Below are 26674 nucleotides of genomic sequence, written 5' to 3' on the forward strand. Positions count from 1 at the left end.
GAGCCAGCACCTCCTTAAAAAGGAAAGGGAGAAGAAATATGTACGTACATTTTTTTTCAAAAATGCTACCCCCTTCTAAAAAAGTTGTACTGAAATCAGTACAGTGCGTACGCCTCCCGACTTCCCTGTTCCAGTCCATATCTTCAGTTTGGTCTATCTGGGTCTTCAAAATGTCTAATTTCACCCTGAAGGAGTATTTTGAACCTGACAGGAAAAGAACAAATGTACCTTAAACCTTTTTTTCTTAAGTTATTTTTAAGAGAGGTACACTTTTCCTTTTGGTCATCACAGCACTAGAATAGTCATTATCAAATCTTATTAATTTGTCATCCAGTTTAATAGGAGATTTGGACCAGGCTGTTTTAAGTATTAGCTCCTTGTCTTGAGATGAGAAGAATTTAACAATAACTGATCTTAGTGAAAATTTAGTGTTTGAAGTAGAAACTAGAGACCTGTGTGCTCTTTCTATGCAATACAACATAGCTTCAGATAAATTTAGAGTCTAAAGAATCCAGGCATATTTTCTCTCTCTATTTTTTCAGGCAGTCCAAAAATACTAATGTTATTTCTCCCGGACCTGTTCTCCAAATCATCAGTTTTGTTTAGTAATAAGGTATTCTGTTGCAGGAGAAATTCAATGTCATTTTCATCTTTGGATACTCTGCCTTCTATGTCATTAAGAGCATCTTCCATTCCCTCTGTCTGAGCTTTCTGTTGTTTTAAAATCTCATGTAACTTATAGGTTCATAGGTGTTTACTAGGCTAACCACCACAAGGACCTTTTTATGCCTAGCCATTCATCCCAAATCTCTGACAATTTCTGATACCCTTGATAAGTGTAAGCATGGGCCTGGGAAATGAACCATTTTCAGGTTATCTGTGTCCATTAGAAAACTAGGTGCCAAACCAGGGATGAATTTCTGGTTCCCCATCTAATTGTCCAAGTTGCACTTGTATTGGGTTAGGGAGGAACTCTGCTTCACATGGATGGGGAGCCTGTTCCATGGACAGGATAGTCTCTGGGATACATACCTATCTCTCCAGCAGGTCCTATTTATATCACAGGCAAGGTTTAAGTCTTTAAAATTGGTAATTCTGATGCAGTTTGTTTTGTGGATATGCAGGAGGTTCATCAAAGAGGAGACTGACAATGCCCTGTATGCCAGGCATAGACCTCCCCTCAAAAGCCTGTAGGAGACAGAATACAGACATAGGGCCTTGATGCAGCCTACATAGGACATTTTACTTATGCCCTGTACTCTTTTAGTGAGAAACCTCTGTGGACGTTCCATTTGTTGGATATGCCTGTTTAGGTACATACCAAAGGGGGCATTGAATTAATTGATAGGTCTGATGAACGCAGAATACAGTGGAACAATGACTTCCTTGGACTTAGATGCCATGTATTATAAGTTGAGCAACATAAAATAATTTCCTTATCACTGTAGACATGTGATGGTCAAAGGCTAGATTACTATGTGAGTCACTAAGTCCCTGACTACTGGATCAACTCTAAGGACTGTGTTGTCAATATGATAGTTACCAGGGATGGATGACTTCCCAAAGGATACTATTATGCATTTATTGGCATTTAGTTTTAGTCCATGGGTCTGACACCAGTTGTTTGTCTGTGTCATCCCCTCCTGGAGAACATTTGTGTCAGTGTGAAATTCAATGACAGCTCCTAATTTTCAATCATCTGCATATTTAGTCAGCCAGAGACCACTGATATTGGCCTTGACTCCTGAGAAGGAAATGCCAAAAAGGAGTGATCCAAAGACTGATCCCTGAGGGACTCCACTTGTGACTGGCCTCTTTGTAAGGTGGACTCCCCAATTTTAACTTCCTGGGTCCTGTCTGTGAGCCAGTTGACTATCCACCAGATGACATATGGGTTTGTACCTAACCCCTTGAGTTTGTCAGCAATGCCCAAGTGAGGTATTGTGTCAAATGTATTGCCCAGGTCAAGGTAGGCAATGTGAACAATTTTGCCCTCATCCATTGCTTTGGTGACCTTCTCAAAGAAGTCTACCAGGCTGAGTAGGCATGATCTTCCCTTGATGAAACCAAACTGGGTTGGGTTCAGAGTCTAGAGGTTTACTATATCTCTGTTGATCATCTTTCCATGGCTTTACATATAAGACTAGTGAGAATTATGTGTCTGTAGTTTCCAAGGTCTGTAGATGGCCCATCGTTGTGCAGAGGGATGACAGTTGCCTTTCTCCATTCATGAACCACAAAATCTGTTTTGAGGCTACAGTTAAATAATAATTCCAGAGGCCCTGATAGGTCATGTTTCATGCTATTTAGAAGGCATCCTGGGATATTGTCTGGCTTTATTGATGCAGTGTTCTTGGTCATCTATTTGTACATTTTTCTTTAAAGTTGTCAAGTTTGTTATTCATTCTGCCCATTTTTAAAGAAATGTCTTGTATGGTAGAAAGAACAGATTGGAGTTCTTTCTTTAAAGGCGAGTCCTGAGAGACTGTCTTTGAATGAATCATTTTACATCTACTAGCACAGACTTTCACATGAATAATTTGACAGGAAAAAAATGAAATGTTTAGAATTTGTTTAGATAATACCCTTCTATGTAGTATCAGGTAACCGATTCTGTTCAAAAAATTGGTTTAGGATATTATAAAAATAAAATTTTCTGTCAGAAATAGAAATAGAGTAGCAGAGCAAGAAAACTGTGCTGCTAGCCTGTCAGCTTCTTGGCCACACCCCCAACTGTAATTCTTAAGGTAGAAGTGTAAGATGGCATGTTTAATGAAAATTACTAACATCTTCCAAATCACTTCTGTATTTTTCTCCAGGACTCCGATTTTAGCTGCATTTTTATAACATTTCAGTGTGGCAACTGTCATTTTAATATATAAAATAAACATGTTTTCCAAACTTGAAAATACATATTTTCATTTCTGTAGTAAGTCACCATATGAGTAAGAGTGATACAGCACTTTTTAAAACTAATGTTCTTGACTGCATCTGATTTCAGAATAAGTACAAATGAAGGTAATAGCAAACATACAGATAAACAATAAAGTTGTCAAATGTGTATTTTATTTGGCAAACACATAATCACCACATTGTCAGATTTGGCATTCTGACCTAATCATGAGTTTTATTTATTTTTTAATAGGATTTCTTGAATGAAAGTTCTTTTTTATTAGATTCTGCTCAAAATGCATGTATTTATTGTGCACAAATCAGTTTTGTATTCATTCTGCAAGATCATTTTCCAACAAAAATATGAATGTGATCTTTTATTTTATTGCAAAGTATAGTCATAAAAAGGTATGTAGAAATTTTGGAGCAAAACCCATCAACAGGTATGTATAGATGCACTTAATGTGTTAGCGATCCCTTGAAAAATAACTACTTCTCAACAATGACAATCAGAACTGGAGAAACATTGGTAGTGAGAGATGCTCATTTTTATGGCATTGTGATCTTACTATTACAGGATCAATCCTTCCACCTTTTCAAACTGCTTTGTGACACCAGATCCTTTCCCTTACCTTAGTGTCTCATTCTTCCATTATGTCCTCTTTCCTTTTTCTCTGCCACGTGTACTTCAATTTGCACTTTTTCACAATTAAGTTTAAGATGCCATCATTTCGCCCATTTATCCAGCCTTGGTAAACATTGATTCTTCTGACAAATATGTACTCTTCTTCTTCAGTCACTTTTGTAATGTCCATTACAAGGAAATTAAGGACTGATCCTTATACTGAACCCCTGTTGTATTTCACAAGTAGATCTTTATTCTGTAGAACATTTTCTGTTTAAAGTAATATTCAGTTTTTTTATTAATTATCAGCTATCAGCTTATTTATCAGCTGATCTGTGATTCTCTGGAATAACCAGACACACAATCCCTGCAGTGCTAATCTTTCATGTTGGATTGTATCATGCTATTATTAATTATTACCATAGACTGCTGCCCTCTCAGTTATTATCATACTTGTCCTGTCACTGGCTCCCTACCTGTTGTCTTTCTTTCTAGTTCTTGCTCCATTTATATTTTCCTCTGTTTCTTCATTTCTACTCTATACTAGCTTCAATCATATACCTTAGTACTCTTCTCCAACTAATATACCCTTTACTTTATGCTAGCTCAGGATTCCTCTTTCTCTTACTACTACTTTCTTATAAATATTCTTAAAACAGATCAGTCTTTGTTTTCTACAACATTTATGTATATGTCCATTATCCTGTCTTTATCACGGATGATAAATCTCTGAGTTACTTATACTTTATTATTTTCTACAGAATGTGTTTCTTATGTAAAAACTGAACTAGTTACGTACAGATAATGTTAGTTATTCATTTTTTTTCTTTTTCAGCTATTGTCCATGTTAATTAATGTTTAAGTAATGTAATATTGGAGCTTTTCTCCTTGAGTCTCTGCTGAAAAAGGGCTCTTCCCAGTCAGACTAACCCAGTTAACAAATGTCAAATAAATAAATAAAGTATAGATAGTAAATATTCATAGCCTACCTTCAAAGACTAATATTTTTGTCAGTTAATTAACAAATTCTCCTGAAATAATCTGGTAGAACTTCTTATAAATTTATACAACCTCAAATCTATTCTTGCTTGTAGGTATTAAAGAGATCATCGATTTGGAAATTATTCCTTTACTTTAATCATAGGTATATGTAATATATGTGTGTGTGTTCAAGTTTATTGAGAATGTTGTCAATGTATAATAGCCTGCAGTTACTATGTCTGACCTCAGTACTGCTGGAGCTATGCCACAAGGCCCTTCTCAACAAGTTTACTGAGAATTTTGTCATTGCATAATAACCTGCGGTCACTACATCTGACCTCGATACTGCAGGAGCTCTGCCAGAAGCCCGTATTCCTATAGGTTTACTGAGAAATTGGTCATTGCATAATGTAAGCACATTTATCGTGAAGAACCCTGCTGTATATTAACTTTAATCAGTCAAGTACATGCCTGCTCTGTGACTGAAAGTCTCTGTGAAATAATATGTGCACTCTAAGGACCGTTTATTAAGTTGGCTACTGTCACCTTTTCCTTGACCAGTAGATTGTACTGTACATGCTAGTTATTTAGCCTCAAGAAATGACAGCAAACCTGTTTTACTTGTATCTCTTTGTTTTGTACTGGCTGAAAACCCATTGCTCTCAGTTGTAATTTGATCTGAGGGTGGGAATTTATACCTCCTGACTATAACATCATCACCGTATAAAGAGGAAGGGTGGTGGAATTTCTTTAATATTTCCCAACACCTAACACATTTCCCCTTACAGCAAACCAATACCAAAATTCAGTTCAGCAGAGCTTCTTACTGTTTACGCAAAATAAATAGTCATAAACAAATATGTATTACTGTCCTTTACATCCCTCCTGGTGACAATGCAACTATACTGGAAGATATCCTACACTGGATATCCATAACATTTCCACAGGAAAAATTACTGCTAGATGATGTGAATATCAATTTTTTGAATACAAACTCTAACTTCCCTACATCTAGCTTGAACTTAAATGGTTTCACACAACTAATTGATAGCCCTACACATTATAGGAAGACATCAAATACCATATTAGACTAAATTATAGTATCAGGCCCTAGTAAATATACCACCACAGCTACATTGTTAGACTCTCTTAGTAATCCTCTCCCAATCTATTTGACCAGACATCTCACACATTCAGTTAAACAGCATATTTATAAAACATCTGCAACTTTTCCAGCTTTAACCCAGAAATGTTCATTACTACGCTTTCATCTATTAACTGGAACTTCCTAAAAATACTCCACTTCAGCAGTGCTGTAAATGAATTCAGTACCACTTTTCTAAATATCCTAAATAGACCTGTACCTTCTAGAAGGACTAAAAACAAATGATGCAATTTCATTACCCAAAAGGAGTATAACACTAATGCGGATAGCAAAAAAGCATGGAAAGAAAGACAAAATATAAAATACCTCAAATATTTTGAAAATTTTAGAATGCTTCGCAATTGTACTAAAAAACAAATAAATGAAAACAAAAATCTAGACTATAATAACTTTCAGAATAATACAAAACACAACCTTAACAGATTTTGAACATCCATCAGAGAAATCTTACATCCCGGCCGAAAATTCAACCCAACCCCTCTCCCGATAACTCACCTCTCGAAACTGCAATACAGTTCAACCCTTATTTTATAGATAGTATAGCATCTCAAACCAAGGATTCCGCAACATGTAATCCCAACTCTGGCCAACAGCCACATATTAGCACATTCACTTTCACCTTCCCACATCCTATATAAAACTACTCTTAAACAAACTTAAACTAGGCTCTTCTTCAGCTGATGACCTTCCAAGTGAGTACCTAAAAATAGCAGCCAATTGCATTGCCTAGTCTGTCTCAATCCTTATAACTAGACCAATCCAGGAACACACATGCCCTCTCTCTGGAAAAAGTCACACATTATCCCTCTGCAGAAAGGAGGAAATTCAACAGATATTAATAATTTCAGACTTATAGCAACCATATCTCTCCTCACCAAAATACTTGAAAAATGTATTCAAAAATAATTGGTAGACTATCTCCTTCAGGAGATTCCCCTACACAGCATGTCTTCTCTCTTTCCTATAGTTCTAGCACTGCCCTTTCAATCTCTATAGATACTGTCAAGCTAGTGATAATGGGAAACACTAGTCTCTTCCTTATTTCTGGACTTTAAAGCCTTCAACACAGTTTGTCACAGCAAGCTTCTACTTCAAATGTCCTCACTAGGTCTCTCTTGGCCCACTCTTCTGTTGTTCAAAAGCTACCTGCCCAGTAGGTATCAGTCATTAAAATGACACTGCATGTTCTCGTCTTATCTCCCAGTCACCACTGGTGTACCACAAGGCTCTATCCTTGGTCCCCTCCTCCTTAATATTTTCACCAGCACCCTCTATATTTCCATACAACAGGCTGCCATCCTAATACAATATGCAGATGATTCCACTCTTATTTGTACATCTGACAATATGGTATACCTCCAAAAAAAAAATATTCAGGAAGCTTTAACAACCACTAAAACATGGCTTCATAAATCATAACTCATGCTCAACCCAAAGATGACCAAACTACTGCTTTTTCCCCAAATCGCCCTTCTCATGAAAAAACAGATTTCAAAGGCCTCTTTCTTGATAATACAACCATTGAAGTCACTTCTCATAGCAAACCATTAGGGGTAATGGTTGATTATCATAAACTAGGGATTCTTTACAGAGCCAAAAATTTTCTCACCAATGCAACTAAAACTACACTTGCCACTGCTTATCTCTTCCCCACACTTCTTTATGGTACTCCCATTCTTGCTAACTTCTAGGCTTCACAAAAATTAAAACTTGAACTTTGCTATAACAACGTTGCTAAATTGGCAGCAAATATCCCTTTCAGAACCCACCACTGTATAGCACTAAAGAACCTAAATTGGTTAGGGCTGCCTCATTGACTAAAATTTATACAGCTTCTTGCCACCTATAAAATTATCCAGTGTCCATCTGCCTGTCCAGCACCAAAAAACATTCTACACAACTATGTTCCCAGTTGGTCATTGTGATCCAATGACCAAAATCTCCTGTCTACAAACCTATCAAAACTGCTGAACATTGTCTGTACTCATACAGGGTAGCTAAGGCCTGGAAGTCCTACGTGTATCCATCAGGTCAATACCCTCCTTCCTGTCATTCAAAACAACTTGGAAAGAATTCCTAGCTAAAATCTGGCTTTGATCTTGCTCAAAATCAGGATAAACTATATCCCTAAATATGAACAAGTACCTTTTCATTCCTTATATTTCCTTACTCTCCCTCCTTCACTTATTTTCTTACTTATATCAAATTATCTTTCCTGACTCTCTCTCTCTCTAAACATACCATAAGCCTGTTTTTCCCTCACTTCATATTGCAGTTCATGTTTGTATTAGATTAACTTACCTTTAATGTCTCTATAAACTGTCTAAAATTTCTATAAATATTAAATGATTGTCATATAACCTGTACTGATTCTTAACCGAAGTGTTTATATTATCACTAATATATTAGAATTATTTAAACTCTACATGTTTTGTTTAATTTTTGAAGATTGTAAAATGATTGTTCTTAAAATGTTTTGTAATAATTTGGAGCTTTTCTCCCTGGGTCTCTGCTGAAAATGAACTTTTACCCAGTCAAACTTTCCTTGTAATCAAATGTCAATAAATAAATAAACACCTCTTCCCCCTCAGTATGACCACTATCAGCCAGCTAGTACTAATGCTGTAATGCTGGTGCCTTATAAACAAAAACTGTTGAGAAAAGCAAATAATATCCACAGCAAAGTGACATTATTTCAACTAAACATCCAGTGTAACATAGTAAAAAGAACATACCGTACTACTTATCTGCTCTGGTCTGATCAGTTCTAATTAGTGACTGCTTGATAAAATTGCTAACATGCCCTTTACCTTATTTATTCAATGCAACTGATGGGAGTTGTTCACCAAATATGTACATTTCACAACTTTTTGCAGCAATGTCACTCTAAATTAGTTTTATTATAGATTTTGTTGTACAGAGCACATACCTCTGATTCAAGGTTGGATAACTGCTATACTATTATGGTGCTGTGCTGGAGTTCAAAAATATGCCAGTTTAGCTGGACAGGATAGGTTACTTATATAAACACAGAGAGGCAGTTATAGTTGCTCTGGAATTATTTAAATGATTTTAAAATGATGCAAAAAAATTATATAGAGAAAGAAATATGAGATGAATTGTCTTGATATAATTTAATAGTCATGTGTATTAGTTAGTCAATATTCCACTGTATTTATTACGTACGATAAATGTTCTGAAATATCTGCTAAACGATATATCAAAGCAGTCTTTAAAAGATACTTCCTGTGCAATTTATTTATCATTTACTGGTAGAATAATCAAAAATGTTAGTGCTTACAGGGACTGAAAATACTCCTTTCTCAGGACTTAACTGTATGTAATTCAAAAATGTTACATTATATGCCAAGAAACAAACTCTGAGCCACAAAATGAATTTTTATTAAAAGTAAAATGATTTCTTAAAGGCAAAAGAATGACTTCAAGTGATTCTTTCTAAAAATGAAGGAACAGCTCTACTGAATAATCAATAACTTCTCATTTGTACTGCATGATTGATATGCATTGCTATTTATCAGCATTATTTACCAGTTTTCATAGGTTTCTTTGATTTTGCAAACACACTTCACAGCCAATAGTAATTTATTTAAAATGATAAATTCACTTCTATCTTCACAATTTATTAACTGATTAAATACTTGGTCATTATACTATGAAAGATGAGCAAATTTAGCAATGTCAACAGAAAAGGACAAAATGAGAGTCAACAAAAAGTGAAAAGAAAGAGGAGAATATGTATTGTAACAGGTTGTCAGTGCAAGCTATATGCTGTTTAATAACTGCCCCTCCTCATCCTTGACTGTCACACCCAGTAGAATGATTTGTTCCTTTATCTTGCCTGATATGAAGACTCCACATCCCCCATGGTAGGTTTTCCTGTTTTCAAAAAGGAAGCACACATTCATGTATGGGGGGCATCATTATCCATGACCACTTCAGATTTCTCCTAGTGTGACTAAGTAAGCCTGCTAGTTGGTGTGCTCACCTGCTGAAGTAAAGGTATACTATATATACCTAGCAGTGTCTGCCTCTGCTTCATGACATACGTGATGAGGCACATTATATGCAGGCAGCTTTGTAGAGCCAAGGACATATTCTTGGCCCACACACTGTATGCTGGACACCCACGTTGCAGTGGCATCAACCTTGCAGCAGACTGGGCTGGATCACTTGCATCCCCCAGGGTGAGTGTGTTGCCATTAGCCGCTCACTGTAATCCTCTCATGACAGCTCTTCCAATACCAAGGTTTCAAGTTGATCCTTGCTTAGCTGAGTCTGAGTCTGTCACGAGCCCAGTTGTAATTAACTTTACCATTTTTAACTTAAAATGTACTTAAAACATTCTGTTCAGACCTTTACAGACAATGTTATTACTCTTAGCTTCCAATACCAGTATGTTCCCTTCATCTTTCAAAGACTGGATCGCCCTTCTTGCTGAAATGGTAAGTTCAGTGCCTGTAAATAAAACTGTGTGAAAACAGGACTATCTGACCATGAGGAAAAACAGCCAAAGGCACATACACTTTAGAATAAGAATCAATCAGATATGATTAAAGGTCTATTTTTGCATTTTTTGTCTTGTATGTATCAGCATGCAATATAGTACTGGCACTTGAATGGACAACTTAAGTAAAAATTTTTTTTTTAAACAGCAAATCTCTGAATGCAATATTATTTAAAGATGCCACCTTTTCAAAATCCAAACCCCATTTTAAATTGAGTATTTCTCTCAGCTTAAGATCTGATTGCAAAGAAAAATCACATTATTTTTAACAACATTTGCATTGCATTATATTACCTTTCCACAGTGGTAGGAAGCAATACGTATAACTAGTTTGCCCTTTTCTGTTCATGTAGCATTCTAATTCCTCAAAATCTCAGCTTTACCCCTTACTCTTTTCCCACCTGTCTCAAACCTTCCTTAATGCCTCTGTAGATTTCCTCTTAAATAGCCATTCTGGTAATCTAGTCCATTGGTCCACATCCCTCTCTGTGATAGTTTCCTTTCAGACGTCCAAAGAGAGCAGTTAGACCATGTAGTTTTGTTGTATGTACCCCCTCATTTTTCTTGTGCTCTTCCTTCACATCTCTCTGAAATAATGATGTACTCCATTATCACCTCCCCGACACTTCTAATCTCTAGTTAGAAGACATATTGCACCTGTAGTATTTCCTTTCCACTCCACATATTATTCTGGTAGCATTGCTCTGGATTCCTTTCAGCAACTTGGTGTCTTTTTTATTTCAGAGCCAGAACTGCTTGCAGTGCTAAGGGTGTGGTCTGGCAAAGTCCCTGTGGATTGGAAGTGTTGCTTCTTTGCTTCTGGAATCTGACCTCGGGAGGGTATAAGGTTGCATTTGGCCTGCTACTACCACTGTCATCTACTGTGCTCCTGGTGGTCCAGTCTAGATGCAGTCTGGACTCATAGATCATATATATGCTCTGTCCATCAGATCCGTCCTTAAACATGATTCTTCTGACAGGGTTGTTCTAGCCTGAGTGCAGTACTTTGCATTTGTTTGCACAGAGCCTCAGTGGCCATCTTTCTGGCCACAGACTAAGCCTTTCAAATCCCTTGGCAGACTTTTCCCTGAATCCACCAAATTATGCTGCACCTGTCTTTGTGTTATGAGCAAAGAAATTGATCCTGTTCTCTGCTTTCTCAGATAAGTTTTAATACAAATACAGTGGAGATTACGCATTCCTCGAAATGATCACATTGATGCTCTGCTAGTCACTTTCTCAATCAGCATTTATTTCCTACCTGCCTACCCTGAAGCTGGGAATCTCCCAGTATGCTCCTGGAAATTCATATCCCCATCGAATACTACATTCTTCCTCCTATTGTACTCCACTTTCTCTCATCCAGTCTCTTATCCTCTTCTCTTGTTGTGTATGGTGGACAACACACTGTATCAGTATAGAAGTTTTTCCCTGTCTTCTGCATTAACAGCTAGGTTATTTAACCTAGCTTCTAGCCCTAAATGCTGGTGTTCTTCCTTCTCTCAGACCTTAATCTGATGCCTTTTGTTGTGTACATTGTTGTTTTCCTCTAATTGCATATTTGCCTTCCGTATTATTGATGTACAGAAACAAAACATTAAATTTCTCCTCTTGTCATTAGCCTACATTTCCATGATACCAGCACATTCCTCCCCCTCCTGCATCACTGTTTGTACCTCCCCCATCTTCCTAATCAGATTCCTTGTACTGCAGAGTAACAATACTCAACCATGCTCCAAGTCACCCCTGCTTGTTCCTCTGCTGTGTTTTATACCTTCTGTGAGTCTCCATCTCCTCTTCCATCTCAGTTTAAAAGTATTATCCTTGAGATACACTTTTCCAAAACCAATGGGTACTTGAATACCTCTATGTCTTCTAGACTAACATGGTGCCTGTCCTTGCATAATGCTGGTCTCTCTGCCAAGTTTCTCCATTGTCCTTTTTTTCTTGTCCACTGTCACAGACAGTCATTAGACTTCCTTATCTTCTCTTTCATCTCTGTGGTGGATTCTGGTACTGGTACCCAGTCTGAGAATGCTGCCTTAAAACTTCTCTTCTAGTATCCTTGGCCCTGCTTGTTATCCCTTTAGCAATCACCTTTGATGGATCATTGATGTCTACAAGCACAACAATCATGTCTTCCTTCCTTCTTTTAGGTTATCAGTTTGGTCCTGTCTTGTGACATTTTACTCAGTCTAAGGCCCCATACTATTTTTTACTGAAATCTGCTCTCTATTCTTTCTTTCCTGTATTCCTACTCCCTTTTATGACAGAGTATCCTATCACCAAAACCTCTTCTCTTTACCCATGCGGGTTCTGTTTTCTTTGTTTCCTTTTGCATGCCACTACCCTTCCTATCTATATCCTTTCCAGGTTAACTTGTGCCTTTTTCAGTCTTTATCACTATGCTGGCTCCCTCTCTGTGGCTTATGTAAGCTCATCCCTCATCCTTCCTGTGCTTCTCCTGCAATAGCACTACAGTGTTCTTTCTCTTTTGTGCTCTGCCTCTTCTGTTTGGCTTATTATCCCTCCCTGTCCACTTCCATCTCGATCAACTGACAGTGTTAGTTCCTGCCTGGACAATTATGGCTTTACCTCCTCCTTAATACTTTTCAATTCTCTTTGCATCTCTCTACCCTGGCTTCCTCCTCTTTGTCCTCCTGCTAATGGCTGCATATGCTGCATTCTGACTCTGTGCCACTCACTTATCTATGCCCTAAGAATCTCTGCCCACGTTATCTTGTCCACACCTTTCTTCCCTCTTCTTTTGCCAAAATGTTATTCTGTATGCAGGCCTCCTTTTTGTGTCACTAATTAGGCATTTATACTTACTTTGTAGGTCAAAGATTTTACAAGTTAGGTTGGAAAAGGTGATTCAGCTGAAGGTACTGCATTGTACAGCTTGTCGACAGGAATATATGAAATATAAGATAACTGAAATGTAGCTGGTTAAAGAGAGGTCCTTTCAAGTAAGATCTTGTAATGCCCATTGGTATGAGCAGATGAGTACCACTGCTTGCTGCCTACATGATCAGAAACTGTACTTTAGACTTTTAACTCAACATTATTTTTTGTTCCAATTTGCCCTAATTGCCTGACACTCATTAACTATGCCCATTTGTTCCCCCATCACTGTAAGCAAGGGTTGGTTGGGAGGGACCATCATTTATGCAGCCATCATTGGTGTGTGGGAAATTTTTTTATTATGTTCTACCTCCATGCACGTGGCCAGAGACAGCCCATGGATGGAATGCCAGTGAGAATCAGTGCTGTACTGTCACTAACTTCCACAAGGGATTGATGTCAGTTGGACTGCCCCACCCACTGGATGAACTGCATAGTTGTTCCTGAAGTCCCCAACAAGGAAATCAACCTGTGCACATATGACTCCTTGTGTGTGTGTGCGTGTGTGACCCTCTGAGTAGATTATGCATGGACATCTTCTCTGCTTGTGCGGTCAAGTGCCTGAGTCTACAGTTGAACTCATGTTACCTGGGTCATAATCAGGACTTTATCCCTCTAGAACACCTGTGCAGAAGTCAACATTATGTTTGTCACACAGCTTCATAATGTATTAGAGATACCTTTCTTGATATTATTCTAGCTAATATTTCTTTATTCCATTTTTCTGAGATCTATTCATTTTCTATTGCTTTTTGAGCCAGCATTTATTACCACATACTTTATATGCTGTTGGAGAAATTTGCAATTGGATTTCATCTTTTATATTGCATATTGTTATATATCTCATTCAAGCTTATAGCACCTTTTTTGTATACTTCCAGTTCACATCCCTAGCTCCCTATGGCATCCAGACCATTTCTGGGGTCTGGCTTGTATATTTAATTAACTTACTGACTAATAAAAGGTGGTATTAGAAAGTTCAAGGAGTTATTAACAAAATGACACTAAGATTGTTAGACAAGGATATCATACAGTAGCGAAATTAATCACTATATGGCAGTTATTCTTATTTTCATATTTATGTTCATAATTTCATAACAGAGAGCCCTACACGTGATTGAGAGGTATGGTGTGATATGCCATAGTGAGAAACAGGGAAAAACATTGTCGGGGTCCATCTATATAAGACTATACTGAAGATATTATTAGATATTTGTAAGTTCTTCTTTCAGCTTTTCCCGGTTAGGGGCCGCCACAGCAGAACTCTGGTCCGCTAATGATTGGCAGTAGATTTTTACAGTGCCAAGGTGCCAGCTCAACACCCAACCTTCAACGAAGACACGCCCATTTAAGCATGTCTTTCAAATGCCACTCGACTGTGGGGAGGACATACAGACTCCACACAGAAGGCGTACCAGCCGAGAATCGAATGGGGGAACCTCTTGCTGTGAGGCGATAACACTACTGCTGCACCACCATGGCTACTTTTAGATATTTGTAAGTAATTATAGAAATAAGTAATATTTCCATGTGTACTTAGTACTTCAAAAACCAAAGTGACTTACAAACTATTGTATGGCATCAGATGAAACCTAAGATGAGTTACACCAGATATTGTATGATTATTATCTATAGCAGAAACAAAGATATGTATACAAGCAAAACAATGAGGCAAGGTGCCTGACGATACTGGTAACCAACAAAAAACAAGTACAGGCACCAAAAGGAGGTCCACAAAGTCACGTACCAAGCAATAGTAAGAAGGAACAGCCGTTTATTCAAAACATGTTTTGAAAAATATGTACACAGTTACAGCAGATACTGAATGATTATTATCTATAAGAGAAACAAAAATATGTACACAGTTACAGCAGATACTGAATGATTATTATCTATAGGAGAAACAAAATATGTATACAGTTACAGCAGATACTGAATGATTATTATCTATAGGAGAAACAAAAATATGTATACAGTTACAGCAGATACTGAATAATTATTATCTATAAGAGAAACAAAAATATGTATACAGTTACAGCAGATACTGAATGATTATTATCTATAAGAGAAACAAAAATATGTACACAGTTACAGCAGATACTGAATGATTATTATCTATAAGAGAAACAAAAATATGTACACAGTTACAGCAGATACTGAATGATTATTATCTATAGGAGAAACAAAATATGTATACAGTTACAGCAGATACTGAATGATTATTATCTATAAGAGAAACAAAAATATGTACACAGTTACAGCAGATACTGAATGATTATTATCTATAGGAGAAACAAAATATGCGCACAGAGTTGGAGCAGATACCGTATAATTATTATTTTCTGTAGGAGACACAAATATTGCAGATGTTCCAGTAAAGGCTTAAAAAGCTAGCTTTAAAATAAAGGATTTCCAAACCAGAAAGAAACGGGTACATTTGGCTTTAGTAATTATATTGTGTGCAAGAACTTTATGTTATGCATAATGCAAGTTTGGGAGTTGTTTTATTGCAAAACAGAGAGAATAATGTATGTTGTGATATACAGCAGGACTTGTGTTACTTGTAGTGAGGCTAAATGCATAGAATACAGATTCAAATACCCATTGTACTTGGCATATTATTAGTTATTAGTAAATATGAAAATAAATAATAATTCCATATGTACTTAATATTTCAAAAACAAAGTGATTTATAAACTGTTGCATGACCTCAAGTGAAACCTTAGATATTGTTGAAGAAAGCTGCCTATTTGCACTGTACATTCCATATTTTTAGAGATATTCAGTGTTATTTGCATTGCTAATTATACAATAAAGCATGTTTTCATATTTATGTAAATCTCAATAAACATTCACTTATAAAGGAATTTCTTGATGTCATATGAAAGCTTATGTCTGTTTAACAAAAATGGTCTAATGATATATGTCTTGGATGTTCAGTTTCCAAGATAAGAAAATTTGTGAAAATGTAGCAAAAAATAATTTTGGGTTTGTGTACATTATAATTAGTGTTTGTGAAACGACTATGAATGTCCTGATTATTATCAGTGTAATGAATACTTCTTAATGATAACCATGGTTTTGTACAGTTTTAATAGTTTTTATTGTTCATAAAATATGTACATTTGTTTATCTTATGCTTTTTACGTTTATTTTTCAGAAAATGCTCTGGAATGCAATATATGTGTAGGCTGCTACATGTGCGACATTCCACACCACAGAGGTGTAAATGAGTTATATGCACAGAATACTATATCTAAGGTGCAGAGGATAGCAAGTAGAACAGTGTAAGGACATTTTTTTTCTGTCACAGAGCTGTCTAAAAAGAAAGGTTTTAAAGCCTTTTGGTTTAGCTCTATCTTCACCACTTCACCGTTCTGTCCAAAATTAGTCACTAAATCCTCTCTTTTCCTGGGTACCTGTCCCAGCGAATAAGGCTGTCTAACAAAACCCTAGTTTGTAGCAGCCGACGTACATGCTTATTCCTCTACCATCAGGCAACATGTCATTTCAGGACTGTGTTTTTTATAGAAGCACTATGAAGATAAAAAGCTGAATGTTTGTCTTGAACTAACCTTTACTTTCCGAAAAAGAAAGAACAAGCAGAGTAGCAGGAGTATACAGGTGATACCTGGCCTGATCGCCAGGTATTTTAAATGAGCAGTGGAGCAGAATGATCATAACTGGTTACATGGCTAATGACATGAGCTGAAGACTCTTTTACTTGTTGTATTTTTCTCTCTAGCATTCTCTGGTAGTGTTAGGCCATTTTTGCTGTTTTATTTCACTGTAAACATGTCTATGGAGGCATTGCCATTAGCCTTTCCAAACACATAGATGTATAGTTCTATAAAGACTGACAAAAGAACAGAAATCCAACAACCATCCATCTATAACCCCCTTTTCAGATTTTTGCACATGGGTTTGGAGTGTCATATCAACAGTGACCATCATCAATAGATACAGTTCACCTCTTTGGGTGGCCAGAAGTCCAACAACAACTATTCCAAAAATTGGCAAAAGGTGAAACTAGCGTTCTCACCCATTATCTCTGCATGCTTTCCCCATCCCATATATACCAAGGTGTGATAAAAACACTTACCTGGTATGGAGTATAGATAGTTTAATTTATACTCATTGTGTACATACCAACAATCTTTGTAACTTAGCTCCAGCCACAAAACTTCACATACTCCACGTTAAAAGTAAACATACAGCCCCCTACAAAACCACCAGTTTCAATGCAATTAAATTCAAGGAAATTATCCTTATTGAAATAAAAAAGAAATGGTTGTGAGTGGCCATGCAAAATGTCAGTAAATGGACTTGAACATAATAAAAATACATTAAAGAAGTAAATAACTTGCAAAACAAACAAAAAATATTACAGACCTAAAGGATTGCAATGTAACCCTTGCATAGCTGTACTAGAAAGTAACTAACTACTGTAAAAAATAAGCCCTGGAATGTATAAAGGTTACCAATAAGTACACATTCTGTATTCAAGGATATCCCTACCACATTGCTTGTATTGTCTATTCACTCAGAAAGTCTACATCAAGTGTATACTTGTGTAGACTTAGTGATAACATTTAAGAATCCCACCCAAAATTGCAGTTTACCTTAAAGCTACAGCATTTAATCATGCAGTAAACAGCCTAGCCATAAAAATCGGTGCAACCTATGTAATGCCATATTCAGCAGACAAACTGTGTAATAATGTCATCACATTAAATAGTAAGGAATATAGAAATCTAAACTAAAAGAACAGAAGCTGGATAATTGTGCAGTGAAAGTTGACTAATAAGCAAACATGCTCACTGATTGGGGAAAACAATGAATGGGACTGCTGTATCCAGCATTATTTACAGCACCGGGTCTAACTGGCAGCAACTACTAACTGCATGTTCCCTGTTCTTCTAAGGGGAGAACAAAAACTGATGCAAACAATATAAAATCTCAGTCAAAGGAAAAATATAAAACCTCTTTAAAAATAAACAAAATGCTTAGATATTTCAACTTGTACCCTTTCAGAAAAGACTTCTTCAGAACAAAAACAACTATAAGCCATCTGACTTAAATAAGTCATTGAACCCTGTTACTTGGTACCAAAGTACCACTATCATTTTTTATGTTAATTTGTAATCAGTATAAAGGATAAAAACAGAAATAAAAATGATAAAATACTTGTATTTATAGTTCCTAATATCCTATTGTATATCACTTGTATTTATAGTTCCTAATATCCTATTGTATATCATTGTCATTAGTAAAGAGTTTGTGCTAAGATCTATAATAAATGCATATCATGACTGTACTTTAGCAGTTTCTTAAATTATTTGTTATTATTTTTACACTTTATAGCAAAAAAAAAAAAAAAAAAACTAAACTGTCTACTACTGTTTTAAGTAGTTAATTGCAATGTATTACATTGTATCTGTTAGTTGTATGGTTGTTGTAGGTAGTTTGTGTGGTTGTGTTACACTTGGACTCCAAACCAGTTATTCTACATTAACATGGTGTTCTTCTGCACCCCAATGGTAGAAGTGTGTTGATCTAACTTGTCTGAGTTGGGGATTGCTGGTGGAAGGCTTACTGTGTGCTTTTCTGGTTGGTAGTTAGTTTAAAACTTGTTTCTCTTTGCTTGTATTAAAGTCTCGAGTTTGCATGGTGCTGCTCTTTGCACAGCAGCTGTTATAAGTGACCTATATAGATGCAAAAGCCTATGAGCTCAGTTCTTCCCTAAACAGATGTCAGTGAAACCCTTCCAATCTTTTCTGCTGCTCTATGAGCAACTCAGTTTCACACTGAGCAGCTTTGCCTTATTGATCAACCTTAGCCTATACAAAGTATAGGTCCCTCTTGTAGTCTTCTTACTACCAGCACAGTCCTTTCAAATTAATACATTCCCTTCCCCAGTAAAGCATGCAGTAAGAGCCTGGTATCATGTGTGGCAATTACCCATCATCTCTCTGGCCAGCCTGACAGACTTGGGCATCTTACACAAATCTTAACAAATACTTTATGTGAGAGATGCAGTTACACTATGAAATTGGAGGCAAGACTCTCACATACGGACAAATCGAATGCCAAATAGGTTGTCAGCACACACACACACACACACACACACACACACACACACACACACACACACACACACACACACACACACACACACACACACACACACACACTTCCCACACTAAATAAAGACATGACATATAAACCCACATATGCAGAGGTTCCCACTAGTAACTTACCAAAAGATAAGAGGCCTCCAAAATGGAAACCACTTATACACATAACAATGCAAAAAATAACCACAACACATAAAACACACACACACACACACACACACACACACACACACACACACACACACACACACACACACACACACACACACACACACACACACACACACACACACACCAGTGTCTCAACAAATAAGCCCATAAGGTGTAACACCACAGAACCTAATGTATTGGTAATAGGTGACTCCATTGTGAGACACACAGATGTCCCCCCCTCCCACCAGGTTGGATAAGGAGAAGGTTATGGTTAGCTGCCTCTCCAGTGCCAGGATCCATCAACTTACTCATGTCACTCACCACAAGTACTGGTATGACTCCGTTATGGTCCATGTGGGCGTGAATAGCTTGAGACATACCTCACTGGAGTGTATGAAGAAATACATGACTGAGCTCTCAGATTATGTGTCACAGGCAGGTAGAAGATTAGCCTTAAGCATCATTCTACCTTCCCCAAGATTGATGACACAATACAATCAAAAAACGATTGACATTAACAATTGGCTTAGTTTCTGGTGTCAGTCCAAGGGGATCTAATACCTGTCAGCCTGGTAAGACATGGTCAACAGGCCAAGCTGCTTTGCCAGAGATGGCCTGCACCTGTCTCCTCTAGGCTTTTGGGTACTGGCAGAGGTATTCGTTACATGTATTGTTCCTTTTTTGGATAGTGTCAAAAATAACCAGTCTCCCAACATAACAAAATCCTCTCTAGATAAACTTAAGACACTTTTGCTTAATGTTAGGAGTCGAATCAAGAAAATGCACTGCCTGGAGGCACTCCTCACTTTGAAAGATACTGAGACCTAGTTTAAAGGTGTGGAAAACACCCTGGCTGTGTAGGGCTACAATGCCTTTCATACATTCAGACCACAAACTGAGCATGAAAGAACCAAAGTAGGAGGTGAATAAATCTTCTTAAGGATAAGTACACCTTGAGACTGGTCAAACAGCATGAGTCTCTTGAGCTACTCAGTGTCAAATTAATTATAGGCAAAGCCCCCTACCATGTCATAACTAGCTATAAGTCCCCCATCATGAAACAGGAAAGCATACCACATACCTGGACTTACAGAAGTCACTTGCCATACAGCCAAACACCTTACTCATGGGTGATTTTAATTAGCCTACCATTGAGTGGGAAAAATCCACGACTACAGACAAACTGGCTCAGAGGTTCTTGGACTTTGTCAATGCAAATGCTCTGGAACAGCTATTCAGCACACCCACAAGAGGTTCAAATGTCCTGGACATAGTACTCACAAAGATGGGAGGGCATTGCATCCTTCTTTCATGTGATGTCCTCCCTGGTAAAGATTGGACTATAAATCAGTCTCATTCAATGTAATTATAAGACCAGATTCCCCATCAAGCTCAAAAATAATTTGAATTTTTCAGACACAAATTACCTCCTACTAAGTGATGGTATAGTGTCAAAGCTCCCTCAAATACAAATAACATGGACTCATATGCAGTAGTATACATCAATGTCCAGTATAACCATTTAAGCAGTTGTTTAGAATCAGCTGAACCTGATTGGATTAAAACTATGTCTTGCTGAAAAAAACAAGCCACCCTGGTGGACCCCTATTCTAAATAGGCTTTACAACAAGAGAAATAAACTAATGTTTGAGAACAAGAGGAAACTGGCTCAACAGAGGAAGAAATCCCTCTCTAGCTTAAACAAACAAATTAGAGATCTTGTCAAGTCCTCCAAAGCTAATTACAAAACAAAAATAGCCTCCCTAGCTAAGGATAATCATGAGGTATTCTTCAACTACATCTGAAATTTAAAAGAGAATTTCCAGCTATGCACCAAACTGGTTGTGGATGGCATCAACCATACTCAACAGGAGGTAATAGCCAACCTGTGAGCTGATAGAGTTAGAGCAAACTTCATTCCCTGTCCCTAAAGTGTACCTCCCACAATTCCACAGCCTATTATCTATAGAGAGCAAGTCAGCTCTGCACTCTCCAAGGCCAAAAACATGGTATCACTGGGACCAGATAACAGCCCAGGTTGCCTTTTAAACAACTTAAAACATGAAGCAGCAGACCCACTTGGATGTCTGTTTAACCACAGCCTGCAAACTAGCTGTGGTTTGGTGGGATGGAGGATAGCAGCAGTAATCCTACCCTGGGAATTATAGGCCCATAAGCTTGACTAGCCTCATCTGCAAGGCAATGTAAAGAATCATTATGTACCTTATTAACAAGGACATAGGTAACCTCCAAATGCTTGACCTAATCCAGTTCAGATTCATTAAAGACAGATCATACCTGTTAAACATCGTTGACTTCTTTATGAAAGTCATCAAGGCCCTGGATGAGGGAAAGACAGTGCATACTGCCCATGTTGACCTAGCAAAGGCATTTGACACAATCTCCCACTCAGGTATTATAGAGAAACTCTCCCAATTAGGAATTAACCCCATACATTACCAGATTGGTAGCCAACCAAAGTGGGTAACTTCACCTCTTGAAAAAGACCAGTCATCAGTCAAGCATTGTATGACTGTTTCATCTCAAACTCAGAACTGTGATGTCTGGACTAGCAAATTCTTTCTATTGTTTTGAGACCAGTGTTAGATTTTACATGTATAATGTCTTTTATTGCTGTGACTTCCTAACTAGGTGCAAGATCAAAGAACTGTTAAACTCTGAGTTTCTGTTAGACTGGGAAATTAAACCAGAGAAGTTTCAAGAATGATGTAATATAAAATGTGTCAGCAGTGATGTATTATCAATTTAAGACTTTCTCAGAGAGAGAGAGAATTAGAGCATTTGGATTTTGTCTGAACCTGAACACATCAACTCACCGGCTCTTTACCTTGTAAATAGGATATGTATTTAGAACAGAGACTTCTCTTAGAAATAGATAGAAAATAGTTAGTTTAGTCTAGCTGTTTTCTATATTTATGTCAGACTATTCTACAGTATTATTTTAAGCATTTTTCTGTGTCTGAACTCTTGAATAGCACTGTGTTGAATTGAGGAGATTTGTCTTGTGTTTTTATTATTTATTATTAAATATTTTAAACCTTTCAACTGTGGCTGTTTTGTGTAGAGATAATTTAAGCTCTAGAGTACATTGCATGTATTTAGTGATACTGTCCAAGCCACTCCAATAAGCTTTGCTGTTCATCATACTTACTAATTGGATAATAATAATAATATTGCACAGTAAAATTGGACATCCTTTGGTAAGGGCCTTATTATTAGCTGATATTAATGGTTGATGGCAGTTATTTTTACCTTATAGCCTGGGCAGAGAAGGGGGCATAGCTGGAGAACCTGTGCCAGCCTTCTCCAGGAGTGTCTGTGTGTTTTTATATAACTCATATCTCAAAATGTGTGTGTGTGTCAGCTACTTGGGCAGGGATACAAAGCACTGGTTGGACAGAAATGGTGCTGGACCTGTACCCTATAGCTGTGTCAGTGGGGAGTCTTATTGGGGATCTGGAGAGAAAGAGAAAAAAACATCCCCAGGCTAACTGTGATCTCTGTGTGGTCTTAAGGGAAATTGTACTTTGCTGTGTGTGAACTTTATATCCTTCCCAATGTGCATGCCCCTCACTGGTGCTAGTGGTGAGACTTGAGGCTTCTTGATTACTGGGCCAGTGCATGGGCATCACAAATAATAATAATAATCCTATTTGTTAACCTGGTAGGCTCACTGGATGCACATATCCTTTTCAGGATTAACCTCAGAGCAATGTTTGGTTAAGTGACTTGCTAAAGGTCACAGTAGGAAAGTGAGCCCTGTGGGAATCAAACTATGTACTGCAGGAACTACAGCTCACAACCTTAATTTCTGCATGAACTGCCAGATAATAGAATTCTTTCTAAAATAGACGTCAGGTTAATACCTTTTTATAGATGAGTAATGTATCTATACCCAATATTTTAATTACTTTATTACCTTTATATTTTTCCAGTTACTCATAAAGGTGATCTGGAATGCATGACATATTCCAAAGGTGAATTTCTTCTAATTTCACAACAGAATTCCTCACCATCTAAATTGGGTCCAGTCTTGCTCTTCATCCTGTCATTTAAAATATGTGATACTTCAACAGGATGGAAAACAAACATCTGTCCTTCTGAAACTTAAACATGGCAAAAAAAAAAAAAAACAAGCAAATAACAACAAAAACTGTAAAGTAGCTAGTGAGATGCCAAAATTTTGCAAGTATCTCCATGTAAATAGTGGGATGTCCATCTTTTGTTTTGTCTTTTTTTTGTCACCTCTTTTTTTGATATTCAATATTAAATAGAAATTAATCATACAATTGCAACATTTTCCCAAGTAAGTTTATAGCATAAACTACATAAAATATTTACAATGCATGTAAAAAATATCTTCATGTTAAATAAAATGAATTGTAGTAAGAGAATAAAATGAGGCAACTCAAATTTTGACTCATCTAGGGATTCATAAAATCATTACTTATATAGCTCCAGTAAATTCAAAACCTTGGACCAAGAAGTATTAGATGAAGCATGAAAGGACATTTTGTTTTTCTTATTGATTATTTATCACTTACTCCTTGCCATTGCTAAAATAATGCATAATAAATAGTAGTCCTCCTTCCTTAAACAAAAGTCATTAGTAATATTTTCTATGAAAGAAGTATTTTATCAAGATTAAATTTGTCAGAACCCAATGCCTTGAGAAAATGACTGACTTGCCCAAGTATTCATTTAACATTACACAGTCATGCAATATGTGTGATCAATCTGTTTTAATTCCCTGTTTACATCTCCATCATTCAGTCTTGGATTTATTTTATCATTTCAGCCATTTTAATAGGTATAATGAATATTCTATGTGAACATTTTCAAGTGAAAATCATCCAATAATATATTAGACAGTTGTCTTTAGTATGCAGTGAAATAAGGGCCTTATTTTATGATGAGGCATTTCCCTTATCCTCAAGTAACACAATACTCCAATGATTATTATTTAAGACCAATTTCGAGGAGATAACCATTCCATAAAGATAATAAGTCATTTTGCTATTTTTCAGAATACATTACACTACAGTACAAAGATATTCTACTAACATAGGAACTTTTTCATTTTGATACTGTAAAGATGCAGAAATTAATTATTAATAATTAATAACCACTTTGATATGCCCAGATTATATTCAAATATTATATCTTTAGTTTGCATTAAAGATGCGTCCTTAAAATAATTAAACTGTCCAAAATATGTTTTCTTTTCCATTTAATTGTTTTTGTATATATGACTCTCCTAGTAAACCCTTGGAAGAAAAAAAGAATTAATCAATTAAACCTAAGCTTCAAATCCATCTGACCCATAATGGTAGACTTAAAGATCTATGATAGTGTTAATATAAGTAGGCTATGACAGAAACTATATATTATTTTGAATAACATTTTTTTAAATTAACCAGAAGTTATCCACTAGTTCCAAATATGTGATTGAGATCTTCATTTTTCTTGAGATTAAAAAGATAAGTATATAATGTTTTTCAATTTTCAGAACAGTTATTATCAATCCAATTAAAAAAAAATGGTTGCTTTTGCATAAGTTTCCAGATAATGTAATTTTATTATGAGGGCTATAATGGTTTAATAGGATACCATAAGAAACTCAAGACTTTGTTTTTAAATAGCTTTAGATGACTTCCACTTAGAATGAGTGCTACTGTTTGGCTAATAGAATGTACATTTGGAAGAATGATCATCTTTATAAGCTGCAATCTGTCTTCAAATGAAATAAAAATTACTACAAAAATGAATAATCTAGAAAATTAATCTAATATCCAATATTCTTTTGTAGTTGGTGTTTCTTATTTCCTCATTTAATTTCTTTATATTTAACCCCAGGTAGAGTAATTACTGATCTTCAGAAGCAATTTTGAGAGTTATTAAGTATTGTATTGGTTGCTCTAGTTAGAATTAAAAATTTGATTTTTTTGGTTATAAAATGTTAAAGCTGAAATTGTTTCAAACTCCTATAAGACTGATAAAATTCAGTTAAAGAACCTTGTAAAATCGGTTAATATGAACTTAATATTATTCACAAAAAACATTCATTTAGATTCTAAATTACCAACTGAAATACCATAGTAGAGCTTAATAAATAGATAGAATTGCAGTAACTAAGGCAAAGAGAAATGAAAAAAATTGGAGAATCTTGTTTGGTACCCTTATTTAAAACAATCATCTCCTAATTTAACATATGCTTTGTTATCTTTATAAATTTGTTGTTATCAAAATAAAATCAAAATAAAATGATCTGTAAATAAAAAATTGCAATGTTTTTATTAAAAAGTCAAATTTATTAAATTGAAAGGTTTTTTAATATATAAGCTGATAAATATGGATTCCTGTTTACTATTAACTATATCAGTAATTGGCAATATTATTTTAATATCTTACTTTTGTCTTTTTATACATAATCCTATTTAATCATTAATTAGAAAAATGTATTTGTTTTACTATTTCAGTAAAATAGCTATAAAGTTATGTAATTTACTTTTAGCAATGAAAATGGCTTGTATGCTAAACATTTTTAGAATATTTATATTCTTTTTAAAATAGGAAAAAATATTTCCAAGAGGGCTGGATAGTTAAAGTATTTTGGATATGATTTAGAACAGAGTGAGAATTAATTTGTAGGGGTAATACTTTGACTAATTCTGTGATTATTCTATCTATACAAGGGGGCTTATTTAATTTTGAACCCTTTAGCTTATCAGAGAGTTCAGTATAAGATATATTTTTATTAATTTATTTTTAAGGTTTTCTGGAATGGAAGGGTTTGTAAATTGCGAACTAAATTTCTAAAACTGTCATTTGTAGGAGATATGTTTATATTAGACTGATTCATAAGAAATTAGTGATTTCTAAACTATTTCAACATTCCCACCATTTGTGATTAATTTCCCATCTTTCACTGATTTGATATCAGTAATATGTGAGGTTCTGCTAGATATTTTTGATCTTTATTAAATTATGCATACATTTGGGATACATTGAATGAGAGGTAATTTTAGGTTTCTGTAAAGACAAACTGTTTTATGTTAATATATTGATAATTCATTTTAATGACTTAAAAACAAATTTGAATATGTGTCAATTTGGGTCTGATAGATTAGCTGAATGAAGCTTTGATTGCATACCTAGTAACTCTTTAGCATGTTATTTGAATTGTTTATGGACAGATAGAGATTTTCTATACGATTATGCCTTGAAAGAATCCCAAATCATAGTTTTACTTGATTTTTCCTTTATTAGCC

The sequence above is a fragment of the Protopterus annectens genome, chromosome 8.part0, assembly GCF_019279795.1.
Source record: "Protopterus annectens isolate FY-2018-M chromosome 8.part0, PAN1.0, whole genome shotgun sequence".
NCBI classification, from domain to species: Eukaryota; Metazoa; Chordata; order Ceratodontiformes; family Protopteridae; genus Protopterus; species Protopterus annectens.